This window comes from Lissotriton helveticus, chromosome 4_1 (assembly GCF_964261635.1).
Source record: "Lissotriton helveticus chromosome 4_1, aLisHel1.1, whole genome shotgun sequence".
Taxonomy (NCBI): Eukaryota; Metazoa; Chordata; class Amphibia; order Caudata; family Salamandridae; genus Lissotriton; species Lissotriton helveticus.
This window is the reverse complement of record NC_136063.1, coordinates 450,250,204-450,266,808: the sequence shown is the minus strand read 5'-3', so window position 1 is coordinate 450,266,808 and position 16,605 is coordinate 450,250,204. Positions and strand designations below refer to the sequence as shown.

At 43.9% G+C, this 16,605-nt stretch overlaps 1 protein-coding gene across 1 annotated transcript in view; it reads left to right on the top strand.

The window, feature by feature from the left end:
* Positions 1-16,605, top strand: part of TMEM67 (transmembrane protein 67) — a 989,409-nt gene that overhangs the window by 222,463 nt on the left and 750,341 nt on the right. The gene's annotated exons all lie outside the window — the stretch shown is intronic.

Here is a 16,605-nt window from a genome sequence, read left to right as displayed (position 1 = left end):
CGCACCCGTTAAAGTCTTCCGTGACTTTCCTGAAGTTGGAGCGACTCCTGCCCAGCTTAAAGAATTTAATGAGGCCATACACCTAATATTTGGGGGGTTTGGGCCCTCCGGTGTACCTTCAGGCCTCATAGGTTCAGGCAGAGGCACCCCAGTGGATCCCCGCTTGCGCGTTCACCTTTGGCGTAAGTTGGGCATCATGGATGCCTTGTTTGATCTAGAGTGGAGCCACTAGCGAGGCCGTGACCTTTCTCAGCCCCTTCTCCAGTGCTGAAGCCCACTGCGGTGCCATCCCCATAGTCATTCCTGTCTTCGACATGGCACCGGGTGGGTGTCGCCCGACACAAGTTCCGTTGCCGACTTGGACTTTGCTCCCCAGATCAGAGCCAGTGCCTTTTACTTTTGACAGGACTGGAAAGGGAGACGAATAGGAGGGGTCAGAGGACTTTTATGGATACCACCATTTATTAGATGAGAATGAGGGCAACTGTTATGAGGAAGTGTAGAGGCCAGTGAGTTAGACACATCACCTGACACTGACTTGGCCTCGCCTCCTACCATGCCTACAGAGGAGAGAGCTTCTTTTGCTATGGTGGTGCATAGGGCAGCTGAGGTCTTGGACCTTCAGCTACCCACTGTGGCAGTCAAGACAAATGTCTTGACATAGGTGCTTAAGCCGGGAGTTGCTCCCTCCGCACCTTGCCGCCCCTTTAAGGAAGCCCTCATAGATGTCCTACTTGGGGCCTCGTCCAAGCCCTGCACAGAAACTCCTGTGCATAGGACAATTACCCGCCGCCATTGTTTCGCTCCTGGGGACCCCAGTTTCCTTTTCCCTGCACCCCACCACGGAAAGCTTGATGATCCAAGCCTCCACTTCTGGGATTAACCCTGATGCGTCCCCTACCACTCCACTGGATAGGGAATCCAAGAGGCTGGATACCTTTGGCAAGAGAATGTTCTCTTCCACCAGCCTTGCATTGCGGTTGATGAACACCACTTGCCTTTTGGGCCGATATTCCTTACAATCTCTGATTCCGTTGCGCAGGTGCTGCCTATGGTCTTTGAGGACTCCAGAGCCAGACTCTCCCAAGCTATTGCTGATGGGAGAGACACAGCAAAGTTCATCATATGATGTGGACTGGAAATTACCGACTCACTAAGTAGATCGATTTCATCGTTGGTGGACCTGCAGCGCCATGGCTAGCTGATAACAACTGTTTTTTCAGGGGATGTCCAAGCCTCGCTTATGGACATGTCCTTTGATGGCTTTCATTTTTGGAAAGAAGACGGACTCACCGCTGAAGTGCTTTAAGGGAAGCAGAGCCATGGCCAGGTCCTTGGGCTTGTCTATTGCCCCTCACCACTCTCAGTCCTCCTTCCACACCTAATGTGGGCACAGAAGGGGTCTCAACTGTGTCCAAACCCTCCCAACCACAACAGCCAACATGCTTCCCAGCCTTTTCGAGGCAGAGGACGTGGGTCTTATAGATCACGTGGGACAGGCAGCCAGAGGTCAGGTCAGTCCACCACCCCCCGGCAGCTGCAGCCTCCAGACCTCTTTAGTTTGCCCTTCGACCATCATGGGCATCCAGTGGGGGCAGGATATGCCATCTGCACCACTGCGGTTAGTAACATAGGACCATTGGTTTTTGCAAATCGTCCAAAACTGCTACTCCCTCCCCTTTACGATTACCCCATAACCAATGCCACTCACTTACGACTTGCAGAGGACCACCTCTTGTTGCTCTGTCCGGCAGTGCTGGCTCTCTTGGCCAAGAGAGCCATAGAGAGGGTGCCTGCATCAAAAGTAGGGTTTGGTTGCTATTCCACATACTTTCTGTTGCCCAAGAATGGAGGCCTTTGTCCTATGCTAAACCTGCACCATCTTAACCTCTTCCTGAAAAAGGGGAAATTCAAAATCTTCACGCAAATCCTGTCTGCCTGCACCCGGGAGAGTGGATGGTAGCGTTGGACTTCCAGGACTCTTATTTCCCCATCTCCGTCCTGCCTGCCCACACACGTTGCCTACCGTCCACATTTATTTTATTTATAAAGTTTTATATAGCGCGAACTTGATGCCGAAGGATAACAGCGCTTTTGGGTCAAGAGCACTTTCAGTTTGCCGAGCTCCCCTTCAGCTTGGATAAAATGACTGAATAATTGGTCTTTCCTCTGCTGGGCATTCAAGCGAGAGCAGTAATAGTCCGCACGCAAACCAGCAAGCTGTCATAAAGCGAGCGTCCCCTACAATATGTAAACTTTTACAAGGCGCCAAAATGTGCATGCAGTAACTAGAACATAAAACATAGCGACTGTATTCGATGTAACTTAAAAAATTCTCGTGTTGGTATAGAATAATTGTTCAATACTAGAAATAGACGCCTGTATTAATTTATGAATCCACGGATACAAAACCTCAGATCAATTACTGACATACCGACCAAATATAAGTGCGTTTTTATAAACGAATGGAGTTGATGTCAGACGGCAAAATCAATATGCAACACTTAAACCATCTACATAGGTAGCCATGATGATTTAGTGTTGGTCATAATGAAACATACTTATTATACCATGCTGAAATGTAAGTGGCCATCTAAACCAGGATAAATCCTTTTATGGATGTTAAGTGTGGAACAAAGATAATTGGATGTTAAGTGTGGAACAAAGATAATTAAAACATTTTTTTAAAGATCTTTTTATTAGAGACATGGCAAACAATAAACAGACAAGTACACCACACTTCTCACACTCTGGCACGGCAAGATTATAGATTGCATATCAACAAACATTACTCGCGTTCCCTACTTCGTGTCCCCCGCATCATAGCCATAATATAACAGCAGCAGCGTCTGCTGGAATGAAGGAGATAAAGGGCCCCCCTCTTAAGGCATTCCATTTGCCCCATATTTTCTCCCACTTCTTAGTACAACCCTGGCCCTTGTACATCACTTTCTTATCCACCATGCACCAGTCCATGTCCCGTTCCCAGTTTCTTAGGTGTGGTACAGGCGCCGCCCCTAATAGAATCGCAGTGTTGCGCTTGGCTATTGCCAGACCCACCATTTAGAAGTCATCCAGGTCCGTTCCATGTGGTGAGATCGGTTTCCTATCAGATACTGAACAAGCACCATTTAGTGGAAACTTCCATCTCACACCCACATAGGTCATTCATGAAGGCCACCACTGATTCCCAGAAGGGTTGTATAGCAGGGTAGCTCCAAATAATATGAAAAAGGTCCCCACCTGGCCACACTGCCGGCGGCACCCCACATCCACTGCCCCACCCATTTTTACCATGGTGGTGAATGCAAGGAAGGACCTATGTGAAATTTTGAGATGCACTAAATGAAACCCAGCTTTAATCTCCACCTCTCTCCGGGGGCCTAGGATTCGGGCCATTCATAATCCCCCAAACCTCCCAGATCATGGTCCTATTGTGCCCGCAAATGTAGGAGAGTGTCTGGCGAGTTGTTAATCAACTTTCGACAAGTTAGGATAGTTGCCTTGGGGAATATATGTTAATCGAGCAACCTGTCTTCGAAGGGCGAAGACTCTGGTAGCTCCACTGCCTGGGGAAGTGCCACCCTAGCTGGTAGTCCCACTGCAAGTCAGTAAAGAGAGGATGACCTTTCCCTGGAACCAGAGGTCCCCGACTCTGGAGAGACCAATAAGATCCCACTTATCGAACCTTGGTTGAGTCTCCAGAGTGCCCAACACCTCGGAGTCCCACATGGGAGTGGCCTGCATAAAAATGACAATACCTTATGTTGTTAATAGAGAAATCAGCATGGAATATTTCAGAACAATGTCTGAAGGGAACACTATATTTGTCTGGCATTTTGAAGTGCATGGCAAGTCACAACATAAATGTTTTGAATTACATCAAGAGAAGATGTGATTATTAATTAAGCCATGATAATTACATCAAATTCCTCTAATTCTGTCAAACATGTAGCACAAAAGAAAATCACAGGGAATATGTAAATAACATTAAATCATAACATGGATGTATAAGATAAATCTAGGTTAACCATGGTGAATAATTCAACAATGATAATTACATCAAAATACATTTGTTTAAATGTGGAGAGGATGTGGCCAAATGGGCTAGGGCTGTCGATCACAAATCTGAGGAACCGGGTTCGAGTCTCGCCAATGATGCTCAACATCCTGTGATTCTGGGCAAATCACTAAGTGGGAAGGGTATGCCCATCCGTGGGTCCCGTGCTCACTACACCACTGGAGTCAAGCTGTCCTGGCTGATGAGGGCTGAAAGCCCAAAACCGGTCCTAGGATGCTTGATTCCGGTCTGGGGAAGACATGGCCTGGCAGTTCGGTCTGGACTGTTCCCATGAGGCACAGGGTCAAGACTGATTTGCATATGGCTATGTCTGAACTGGGGTGGCGAGATGAGCAAAATAACGATGGATTAAACCCAGATCTGTGACTGGGGGTGAATGTTTGACAATGTTCAACATTCTGTCCATCATCTTTTTATATTGCAAATCACTTCATCTCCCTATGCCTAACAAAAAACAAGCATTTGCAATGCAATAGGTCTCGCATTTACGCAAGTTTGACCTATTGGTATTCTAAATGACAATAGCTTTTATTTATGTTTCAAAAACCAAAACATAAATAAAAGGCAATGTCATTTACAATAAAAAGTAGCTCAAACTCTCATTCTTTTTTTACTTTGTAAAAAAACAAAACCATTTGGAGTTTACTGAAGTAATCATTTGCCTTTTCCATGACTAATGTGAAGCCTATCTGGTGCTTCATGTGAGCAGAATTTTCGATCTGCTTGTGAATCTTCGGTAGTTCACATGGCAGAGGTCATATATCATCCATCAGTGGCCTTAATACTCGCAGTCTGGTGTCCTTTTTGAAGTTTTTCTATTCCTCATATTGAAGAAAGCCACAACTCGGAGGAGAAATTTATATAATTTCCCATTACAACTTTACACATTACAAATCATCACTCTGATGAGGTGTACTAAAAATAATATACTTCAGTAAAATGCCAGATCAATGTAACTTGGTCAAGGAAGTATTTAAAAGCACGATTCCCTTATGGCAGACACAGAGCAACTTAACTAGTCCCTTAAATGTGAAATAGACCTCAAGTTTTTCTTCAATCAAAAAGTGATTGAGTTTTTTAATTAGCTGGTCTCTATAATTACCTTTTCAATTGTGAAGTGGATAAACCCTTTGTTTTCTCTGCTAGAGTTTACACCTTGGTCTAAAACCTGAGAGGTGTACCGTGCAGGCTCAAAAGTGCCCCAAACTGTGGGTGTTGTAGTGTTTTGCATAAGGCTTCGGTGTATGCCTGGTAGTGATATGGCTCAAACGTTGCATCTCTGCAGCCACAAATAAGGTATAAAGCGTAATACTTCCATCAGGGGATTCTTGTTTTAAAAGCAAATAACGTAACTCTGGGGTCAGTGATCCAGAAGCACATTTCCCAGCAGGCCCCACATAACAAGCAGGTGTCACTCAATCATGCCCACCCAGACCTCCCTGGGAGCACAGAAGGGCCCAGCCTGCTTAGCGATTCCGGCCTCCTCTAGCAGTGGCCTCTCAGAAGCAGTGCTGGCATCCGGATGCTCCGAGGGTTGTGTTAATCTCTGGCCTTTGGGGTGAACTGTAAACAACGTGTGAAGAGTTATCGTTTCTCATTAAGAGCCCACCCTCTTATCTTCTTCTCAGCCATAGCACACCGTTATCAGTAATAGGGTCCAGACTCGCGTTTTCATGGATATTTGTTCCTCCCATTTCAAGCACTATAGAATTGCTTTGCCTGTAGCGCATTGACTTGACGTGTTCGAAGCGTTTTATTCTGGGCTGACACAGTAAGACAGGGCTAGTTTTGGTAAATTGCAAAAACAATGACTGCAGCTGTCTCAACCTCTGTTGATAGATTTCACGCCGGGCCATGTGTACCTGCTGTTTTCAATCTCAGGCAACATTCCGCATCTTCATCCAGAAGCACGGTCAGGATCAGAACGAAGAAAGCGGATTTCTCACATTTCTGCACGGCGATGTACTTTTTAGGTTATTTGTCAATTCCGCTTTTCGCAGCTGCCAAGATGCAGGCGTAGCTCACTCGTCCACTTTTTGCGTATAATAAATCATTAACTTCTCCTTTCAACCTGACAAGTGAGAAACAACCCGCCCGTTCTGCCTCGTCGGACACTGTCTAAAATTGTGGGGTGCTAGGGCATGCAAAACAATTTTGTGCTTTTCAATTAAATACCATAGGTGTTCTTTAAGTCAGAGAAAAAACAGACGCGCTGAATTTAGCATCACGCCCTAGCAAACCAGTGGTGCGCGCGCACCACAGAGGAGCAGGGCCGGGCATGGAAACTAGTGGTCCGCGCGCACCACAAAGGAGCGGGTGAGGGAGCGCAGCAGCAAGGCGAACGCGCGCTGCTGCGCGTCCTAGCCCCCGTCTGGAATAGGTGGAGCAAAGGCGAGACATGCGCCCACCTTTGCACGATTGTGTGCGTGCTTTTTTAAGAAAAAGCACACGAAAGCCAATTGCAGCCGCGGAAAGCTGCTCACACGCACGAGCGTGTGAGCAGCTTTCAAAAACCCCATACAAAAGGGCTCTCGCGCTGCGACGCATGCGCGAGCCCTAATGAGGACAAGGAATTTGTCCTTGTGTAACGTAACTGGTACTCATATAAAGCGCTCTGATACCTTCGGGTCAAGTTTGCGTTATATAAAAACTCAGAAAAAAGAAAGTAAAAAAGAAATAAATGAATGTTAATTAGGGATTGCAATACAGAGAAAAAGCACATAGTATTTAACAACGTTGCATAGTCAACAACACTGGAACTATAGACCCCATTATTCTGAACGACAACAGAATACTTAGAAAGAACAATTTCTGTAAAAAGAACAGCCTTTAATAAAGTTTGCACCAGGATAATATAAGTAAATGTCATTTTAAATAAATGATTACATATAAAAAGAGAAAGGAAAATACTATTTTTGTTACACATCGTGATGTAAGTAGTAATCATAACTCACCCTTTCAACATCACTTATCATTTGTGCAGACTAGGTAGGCATACAAAATTAGAATGGTTGATATTGGAAATCAAGTTTGTTAAATAGTTGCTAATACAGATAATTCAACAGCTATATTCAAACCATTAGCTATGCAGGTGATTTTCCATGCCCATCTATTCACACACAGCTTGAGTATTTGCTTTGCATTATTATTCCTAATCGTGGGTTTTTTCTGAATCTAAAACCATTTCTTATCTTCTGAAGAGTGATTCAATTGGGTATAAATGCCAACCAAAGGAGCATGTGCTATTTTACTTCTGATTCTAGACTGGCGCTGGAACATGAGTTTACGTATTTGCTGTGTTGTCTTACTGATGTATGGTAAGCCGCAAGAACATAGAATTCATAGGTGTTACTATCTGCCAAATGTTTTATAGTGAACTGAGAACCATTCAGAGTGAATATCTTAAGTACATGGCGCGTGTCACAGGCCATGCGCCAATCAGAACGAAAGTGACTTACTTCTGGTGGTAAATGTAAGCTTTGTTGCAAAAATGTTTAGCTGGTTCCATATATGCTTTCACAAGCCTGTCATTAGGGTTTGTGCTGCGTTTAAACACAATTTTTTTTGGGACAAAATATAGTGTCATTATTCAACAAGTTCCAATGTTTGTAAATTACATTTCTTGATTTTGTTATACAAGGTCCCAAAAGTGGATACACACACTTGTCTGAATTCTTTAGGTTTTGTTTTCATTTGTAGGAGAGATTCTCTATTGTTGACCAGATCCTTTTCAACAATCTTCTAAGTAATTGATATCGATAACCATGTATTTAGAGTTTCAGTAGCAGTTTTTTAGCCTTTAAGAGGTAGTCGTCTTTTGGGTACAATTTCGACATAATTGTAGAAATTGACTAGGATGCAGGTTATTTTTAAGAGCTTAAGGGTGGTGACTGTTAACTTTTAAGAAAGTGTTTCTGGTGGTGGGTTGTATATAGTTTGTTATTATCTATTTTAATAGTAATATCCAAACAATTCCGACTGGTAGAGCTGTGCTCAAATATGAATTTGAGGTTAGGAGCCAAAGAATTGACCGAATCATGAAATGTTACTTATGATTGAGACTCCCTGTTTTCCGTTTTTACTGATTTTTACAGATAAATACAGACAGAAAACATTTATTTTCTTGTCTGTATTTATTTTAAATGTGGATAAAAATGGAAATTGGGTTGCTTTTTGACTAATTCTAAATACTGCCTGCCATGACTGCTAGGACAGTAGCTGTGTGGATTGATAGGTTAGGGGGCTATAAAGAAAAATCTTTTAGTAAAGAGGCTTTAACAGCAGTATATATGCACACAGTTGATACTGAAATTTGCATATGTTCTTACAAGTACTTTGATTAACCTTCTAGTTAGCATTCACACATGAGTGTATATTTACCTGTTAAATAAATGTGGAAATATACTAATTTCAGCTTCATTTTTCTATAAAACCCCAAATAAATATGGATAAATACAGATGAAATTAGCAAAAAATATATATGGATAAATACAGACGGAAATGTCAAAAAATAAATACCATAAAACCGGGAGCCCTACTTATGAACCAGTGTCACCATGCCACATTAGGAAGACTTTGTCTATATATCTGATCCATGTAATTATGTTTTACGAAAAGAGTGGGTCAAGGCAAAAATGTATTTAGTTTTAAAATCAGTCACATAAATATTGGCTATATTAGGTGCAAAACCAGCCCCCATCGCAATTCCATTGATTTTCTCATAAAAGTGCCCTTCAAAGATGAAGTAATTTTGACACAAAGTAAGCTCTGTGCAATCAAAAATGAAGAAAGTAGGAACTCGTGTGGACGACTTCAAACAATAGTGCCTCTGTCTGAGTAATATTAGTGACAATGAACATCAGCAATCTTTACACTAAGATGTTATTAACATGATCAAAGGGGAACCTTCAATGGTAATGACTGCAGTAGTGTCATGAATAAATGAAAGGCGTTGGTTAACAAATGGTTTAATGAAAAAACATATTGAGCCAATGATTTCAAAATAGAATTGCAGCCTGATACTATTTTGCGTCCAGGGAGTCCTGGCCCCTTGATATACCTCCGTAAAAAAAAAATCGTTTCCAGAGATTTTCATTTTTGATTTGTGTTTTGTATCATTAAAGAAGTAATTTAGATTGGGTAGACATTACTACCCCGGGCTGAATTTTTCTGGAAAATATTTTTAAAAATGACGGATGTGTTGCAGTGATGATGTACTATTTTAGGAACCATGAGACCTATATTCTTCATTTTGGTGTCAAAAGATAGGCTTTGGGGGTTAAGTAGTCTTATAGAGACAGAAAATAACTCCTGAGAGCAAAACTTCCACCATTTTCCAAAATGGCAGCTCTCCAATGATGTGTTTTAGCCATCACATTGGTAATTTATTTCAACATAGTTGTTTCAGGTTTTCTATTGATTCAAATTCGTAAACATGAGCATAGAAGGTGGTAGCAGAGGATGTTTAGCACCTGACAGTGTTGCAAACTACAAAATCTGAGGACTCCTTCAACAAAGAAAAACGTGTCATATGCCAAACTAATAAGAAAGAAAAGCTGACATCAACTGCGGCTGGACAGAAGAGAGCTCAAGATGCTGCAGAAATTTTGTTTTGTATTTGTATAGCACTTACTACCCTTGACGAGGCGTCAAAGGGCTTTTTCGGCGAGTAGCATGCTAATTACGGGGCCCATAGAGGATTAGTGTTGAATTAGTATAGTGAAACATGCAATTACATTTTAAGTGGTGGATAGGTTAGTCAGTTATTTGGATTTGGAAGGATAGCAGAAGGATAGAAGTGGAAAAATGTTTGTATTTATATAGCGCTTGTTACCCCTGACGGAGTGTTGAAGCACGCTACTCCAGAAACCCATAAAGGATTAGTGGTGAATTAGTATGGTGAAATATGTAGGTAATTTGAGTGGTGGATATTAGTCAGTTATTTGGAGTGAGAAGGATAGCGGAGGGATAGAAGGAGAAGAAAGGTTTGCATTCATATAGCACGTGCTACCCCTGATGAGTGTTGAAGCACTTTTCTGGCGAGTAGCGCGCTACTCCGGAACCCATAAAGGATTAGTGTTGAAAATTTGTATTGCATTGTATTGTAATTGCATTTGTATAGCGCTTACTACCCCAGATGAGGCGTCAAATTGCTTTTTTCAGTGAGTAGCAAGCTACTCCGGGACCCATAGAGGATTAGTGTTGAATTAGTATAGTGAAACATGCAAGTAAATTTTAAGTGGTGGATAGGTTAGTCAGTTATTTGGATTTGGAAGGATAGCAGAAGGATAGAAGAGGAAAAAAGGTTTGTATTTGTATAGCGCTTGTTACCCCTGATGGGGTGTTGAAGCACGCTACTATGGAAACCCATAAAGGATTAGTGGTGAATTAGTATGGTGAAATATGAAAGTAATTTAAGTGGTAGATATTAGTCGGTTATTTGGAGTAAGAAGGATAGTGGAGGGATAGAAGGGCAAGAAAGGTTTGCATTCATATAGCACGTGGTACCCCTAATGGGTGTTGAAGCGTTTTTCTGTCGAGTAGCACGCTACTCCGGAACCCATAAAGGATTAGTGTTGAAAATTAGTATAGTGAAATATGAAGTAATTTGAGTGGTGGATATGTTATTCAGTTATTTGGATAGAGAAGGGTAGGTGGCGGGAAGACAACGTTTGCAAAAGATTGAAACTGATGAGTGAAGAGGATCAAATATTTTATCATTGAACAACAGGTGCTGCAATTCGTATACAATGGAAAAAATCCTGACATTGATGAAACTATATTGATACATAATAATGATATTAAGATTTTTCTGGTGAGAATGTACAATGACAGAATTAGTTTTTGTGTCAGTCTAACAAAAAGAATGAGTTGCTTATGGTGTTTTCAGCTGGTTTGACTCTTGAAGTTCTTGCCACCAAAATAAGATCACAGGATGCAGTAAAATCAGTAGGAACCATTTTAAGAAACCTCTTGAAAGATTTAGATTTTTGACTTAACCACATCGCTGCGGCGGCTATTCCGCCGCAGCGCTAAGGGGGCGGAGGGGTCACGCGGCGGGCCCATGCTGGTGACGGAACCGATCCGTCACCAGCCGCGGTTGAGCTTTCCTCTTACTACAATTTACCTCCTAATACTTATTGACAATATCTCCAACACTGGATTCTCTAGCTTAATATTCATCCCCATGCTAATCGTATTTTTCCAAAATTTGAGAAATGGCTGATTACATGTTGTTTGACAAATGCATCCTCTCAGACATCTACGCTTTTCCCTCACTCCCATTGCTCAAGCTATAACACCGGCATAATGTAGGTGGGAGGTGGAGTGCGAGTGTGAGTTCACACCTGATGAGTGGGATGACATGGTGCACAGGGCTAGGACGTCGGCTTGTAGCACAGCAGGCCTGGATATGTTCCTTAAGGAAGCCCATTACTGGTACTATACTCCGAGCAGAATAGTCCAGTGGAAACCCGGGGGAGGAGGGGGGCGTCACTGCTGGAGACAATGCGGCCAGATGGGCGCTCTTACACATCTACTATGGCAGTGTCAAAAAATACACCACTTTTGGACTGAAGCTTTGGCAACTCTTGACGAAATTCACAACACTGAATTGCCTTGGTTTCCCAGTGGTATAGTGCTTGGACTCCCGAACACTTTGACCTGTCCCTTAAAATCACACCATACGTGGGCCATTAACTTAACAATTGGAGCACCTAAGCAGACGCTGCCATCCCGTTAGGGTACCTACGCTATTCTTACAAAATTGGATTGGCTTCATGAACTATGGGACCTCTTGGGTATGGGAAAGCTAATTGCAACAGTTGCACATTTGATTCTTAGCAAACAAATTTATGGAGCTAACCTGCGCTGTGTACTTGTGTCTACTCCATTTCACACACTCGACTACCCCAGAGGAGTGATCTTCCCTTTGACTGTTCCCTGCCAGACCTCTGTGTGGAACAGATTATCCTTTTTTAGGGTATTATTTAATCTTGAAGAGTATATATGTTTCGTTTTCTTATGTCGTTTCTGTCAGGATTCGAGACCCGCGGCGCCTACCTAGCGCCTAACTACTACAACTCCCATGAGCCTCTTGTAGTGGGAGGTACTTAATAACATCATGTGCTATGGCGAATGCGCGTTATTCTGTTGTTACCTGTTTTTCGTACCGGAGACACGGGGAGCTAGTCTCTCTGTATGCGGTTCTCCCGGAGTGTTTCCAGCGTCTCCAGAGGTTTGTTCCTTGCTTGACCCAGAAGCGGATGAGTTATCGGCACGGCTGCGCCATCTTCGCACACGGAACGCAGTGTGTCGGCTGACCACGCGTTACCGTGTAGATTCCGGATTTGCCTATTGTTCCCCCAGTTTGTACCAAATTCCAGCGCGGCAGCGCTTGTGTGTTATAAAACGGAACGCGTTATCGTTTATATTCATCTGGGGCATAGTGGAGAAGGTGCGAAGCATCGTGGTGGGTGCTACATGCTGCCGTAACCCTGTTTCTTATCTTTGGTGTACGAGCGGAACGCGGTGTGTACGTGTGCCACGCGTTGCCGTTCCAGAAAGTAGTACTATCTCGGCCGCTAGCGGAGCAAGGTGGTTTGGTGACCACTTGCCGCCATGTGGCTGTGAATATCCTTGTATTGTTATTTACAACGGAGGACTGTGGTGGCCACTACGTTCTAACGGGTGTAAAACTATTCATTTGATGTTGGGATTGCAAGTACATTGTAAATACTGGAATATGATGATACAATATTCCAGGAACATAAACTTTGAAGCTGGAAGTGCATAGTTATGTCCTGGTGTTCAAGGCCAAAACTCTATGGTTCAATGGAGCATTAGAAAAAACTATCCTTCGTTATATACTGAGCCTTCTCAATTTTCTTTAGCTGGAGAACTGGCCTGTGTATTATTTGCTATATTCCTGAACTGCTGAGTGTGTGCTGGTTCTATGTTGGAGGTGTGTTTTTGGTTATTTCAGCAGCTCTTCATATAGCGAGAATTATGAGAGTAGTTGTTTGTTACAGGCTTTGCATAATCGGGTCTTATGTTTATGTCATTTCAGAGCCTTTGTCCCAGCAGTTCCTTCCCCTTCCCTTTCTTTCCCTCGCTTAATGGTTCGAACTCCCTGTATATCCTAATCAGGGGGTTAGTAACATTAGGAGGTGGACCCCTATGAGCAACAACCGGATCCTGTGGAGCGTATTCCTGACAGAATAACGCACCCAAGAATAGAGCTCCACCTGATCCGGTGGGTTAGGGGACCATGGCTATAATGGACGATGTCCTTCAGGCTTTGGTATTAGTGCAGCAGGAATTGATTTCCTCTAAGGCAGAAACCGCAGCCTTAAGGGAGAAGGTGGATAAGTTGTCTAGAAATCCCTTTGATGCCTCGACTGCAGCCCCTCAAATACAGGTCACTGTATCGAAACATCTGTTTCTTGTCACGGGCACTAGGCCTACCCACACAAGTCAGGTGCCATTTTTCTCAGGAAACTTTGGGGAATGCTGGTTTGGTGGAAGTTTGTGGATTCACACAGAAAGTGGGTACAGAACCTGGTGAGAGCCATACAAGTCACCCTATCCCGGATTCCCTTGGGTGTCTAGTCTCTAAAAATATATAGGTTTGCTAGGTTTCCCTAGGTGCAGGCAGAACTAGGGTTTAAAATCCACAACTAGGCACTTTACAAAAAAAGGGTCAGTTTTCACTGCAAAAATGTGATGTGTTCACGTTGTGTTTTGCTCCGTTTCCGGTCGCGGGCACTAGGCCTACCCACACAAGTGACATACCATATTTATCGGAGGTCTTTGGGGAATGTGGGGTGGGTGGAATTTTGTGGATCCAAGCAGATTCCGGAACTGTCCATCACAGAAATGTCAGGGAAAAGTGTTATTTTAACTAAGTTTGATGTTTGCAAAGGATTCTGGGTAACAGAAGAGCCACACAAGTCACCCCATCCTGGATTCCTCTTGGTGTCTAGTCTTAAAAAATGTATAGGTTTGCTATGTTTCCCTAGGTGCCGGTTGAGCTACGGTTCAAAATCCACAGCTAGGCACTTTGCAAAGCAGGGCCTGTTTTCACTGTAAAAATGTAGTGTGTCCACATTGAGTTTTGGGCCGCTACCTGTCGCGGACACTATACCTACCCACACAAGTGAGGTACCATTTATATCTGGAGACTTTGTACCCTTGTCGTGTTTGCATACATCCTGTACAGTGATTCATCTCGAATGGTCAGTTGTAAAGGGCTATTTAGGTAGTACCTGTGTGTTGGTTCATTTATAACGTACTCCAAGGTATTTCCTCGTTTAACCCTCTACTATCTGTTGAAAGCCTGTGTATCAATCTTTGTTCTTTGAAGAACAGGCTTTGTTTGGATGTCCTTGGATTAGCTTCCAGGATCAACCACTGTAGAGAGTCTGGAGTATGGTTCTGTTCAATGTAGTGTCTGCACATTTTGGTATTGCTTTTCTTGCACCGAACGTTACTTCAGTGTTCAGAAATCCGTGTCTTCATTGGGCGAGTTTTAATCTATAACATCCCGCCATTCCTGCGATGACGCCAAACGACGCAAACGCTATGGATGCGGACGGGTGCGGACGTGGGCTCTTTTTCCTTTGGCTGTTTTCCATCTTCCTGCCACCATGTGCTCGTACACTTCTGCTGAGCTCCTTTCCTTTCGGGGCAAGGTGGCGACTTGCTGCTACGTTTTTCCGGGTAGGCGGGTTTTGAAAAAGGGCTGCCCTGGTTGCGGCTGGCGTTTGGTCGGCTCCCATGTCGCACCCCCCGCAACTCTGCCGACTTACAATCCTTGCTTTCTGCTCAATACCAGATCTCTCAGTAGGCATTCACTGGATATTTACAATCTGCTGACGGAGTTTAAGCCGTTATGCCTTTTTTCAACTGAGACCTGGCTGGGGGAAAGCTCGGGCCCTGATTTAGCGACTGCCATTCCTATTGACTATGTTATCGTCAGGAAGGATAGGGCCATAGGCAGAGGCGGTGGGGTCGCTCTGGTAGTCGACAAGCGCTTCTCTTGCACCACTCTCTCCACTGACAATATTTCGGGATACGAGTCCCTGTGTTTTACCCTTTCTCTGTCTCCCCATCAAGCTTGTGTGGGGCTTTTAATATATAGGCCTCCGGGACCCATAGGCCTCTTTTTTGAGGAACTGCAGGCTGTTCTTTCGGTATTGTGTCTAAAATCAGAACACTGTATACTGCTGGGAGATTTTAACTTACACATGGATGTAGGGAGCGATACTGATGTTGTCAAGTTGTGGGATATTACAGCTCCTTTAGGGCTGGTACCCTATGTCTCTGCTCCCACGCACAACAATGGGCACACTCTCAATCAAGTTTTATCTACAGTTTTGATCAGCACGTCCTCCCCGATTCCTGTCCTATGGTCTGATCATTATTTAATACATTTTTTTATCCCCCCAGTCGCCACTACCTCTTCAAGACCGTTGGAAGGCTCTAGAGGGACTGCGCGGGCATTTCACCGGGTGTCCTCTGAAATGTTGGTATCTGCACTCTTCTCACACCCTTGTCAACTGTCTGGTATTTAGAGGAGGATTTGGATTTGCTACATAGGTGGCTCGTTGACAGATTTGAGGAGCTAGCTCCCATGGTAATCTCCAGTAAAGCCAGCAGGCGCGCTTCTGCCCCGTGGTTCACTCCCTCTCTCGGTGAGTTGTGTAGAGAGTGTAAAAAAGCTGAAAGGGCCTGGTGTCGCCTGTATGATCCCAGTGACAAACATAAATATAGGGAATTAACTAGGCTCTATCACCGCCATATTATGGCTGGGAAAAAAGCCTATTTTGACAAAAGAATAGAGGATGCGGCGAATAGGAGTAAAGAAATATTCCGTATTGTAAAAGATTTCATCTCCCACACCTCGATTTTGCCAGTCCACTCCCATACTGAAGTCTGGGTTTGTCAACTTGCCCTCTTTTTTGCCACAAAAATTAAAGCTATTGAAGACACTTTCACCTCCCCGAGTTTAGTATCTGTACCTGAGATCAGGCTTTCTCGGTGTCCCTCCTCGGTTGTGGAAGGCCCCTCTCTCTCTGAGTTTCCATCTCTGTCTCTCCCTGCCTCACTTGACCTTTTTACCCAGATTAAGTCTGGCTCTCCGCAGGATCCTTGTCCCGCAAAATGTCTTGGAAGAGTAGCCCCTGCCATAAACTCCTTGTTCAACCCGGTGCTCAATATGTCCTTAAGCACGGGAGTGGTTCCCCAGGCCTGGAAACATGCCTTGATCCTGCCGCTTATCAAGAAGCCCAATTTGGACCCTTTGGTCCATGCTAACTATAGGCCGATCTCCCTTCTCCCGGCCTTGGCAAAGGTGGTGGAGAAGCATGTACACATCTCCCTATCTAACTTCATTGAGAGTAATGATATTCTACACGACACTCAGTCGGGTTTTCGTGCCAATATGAGTACGGAGACCGCTCTTCTTGAAGTCACCGATGCCATCAGGGAAGTATTAGACACTGGAGGAAAGGCCATATTAGTTA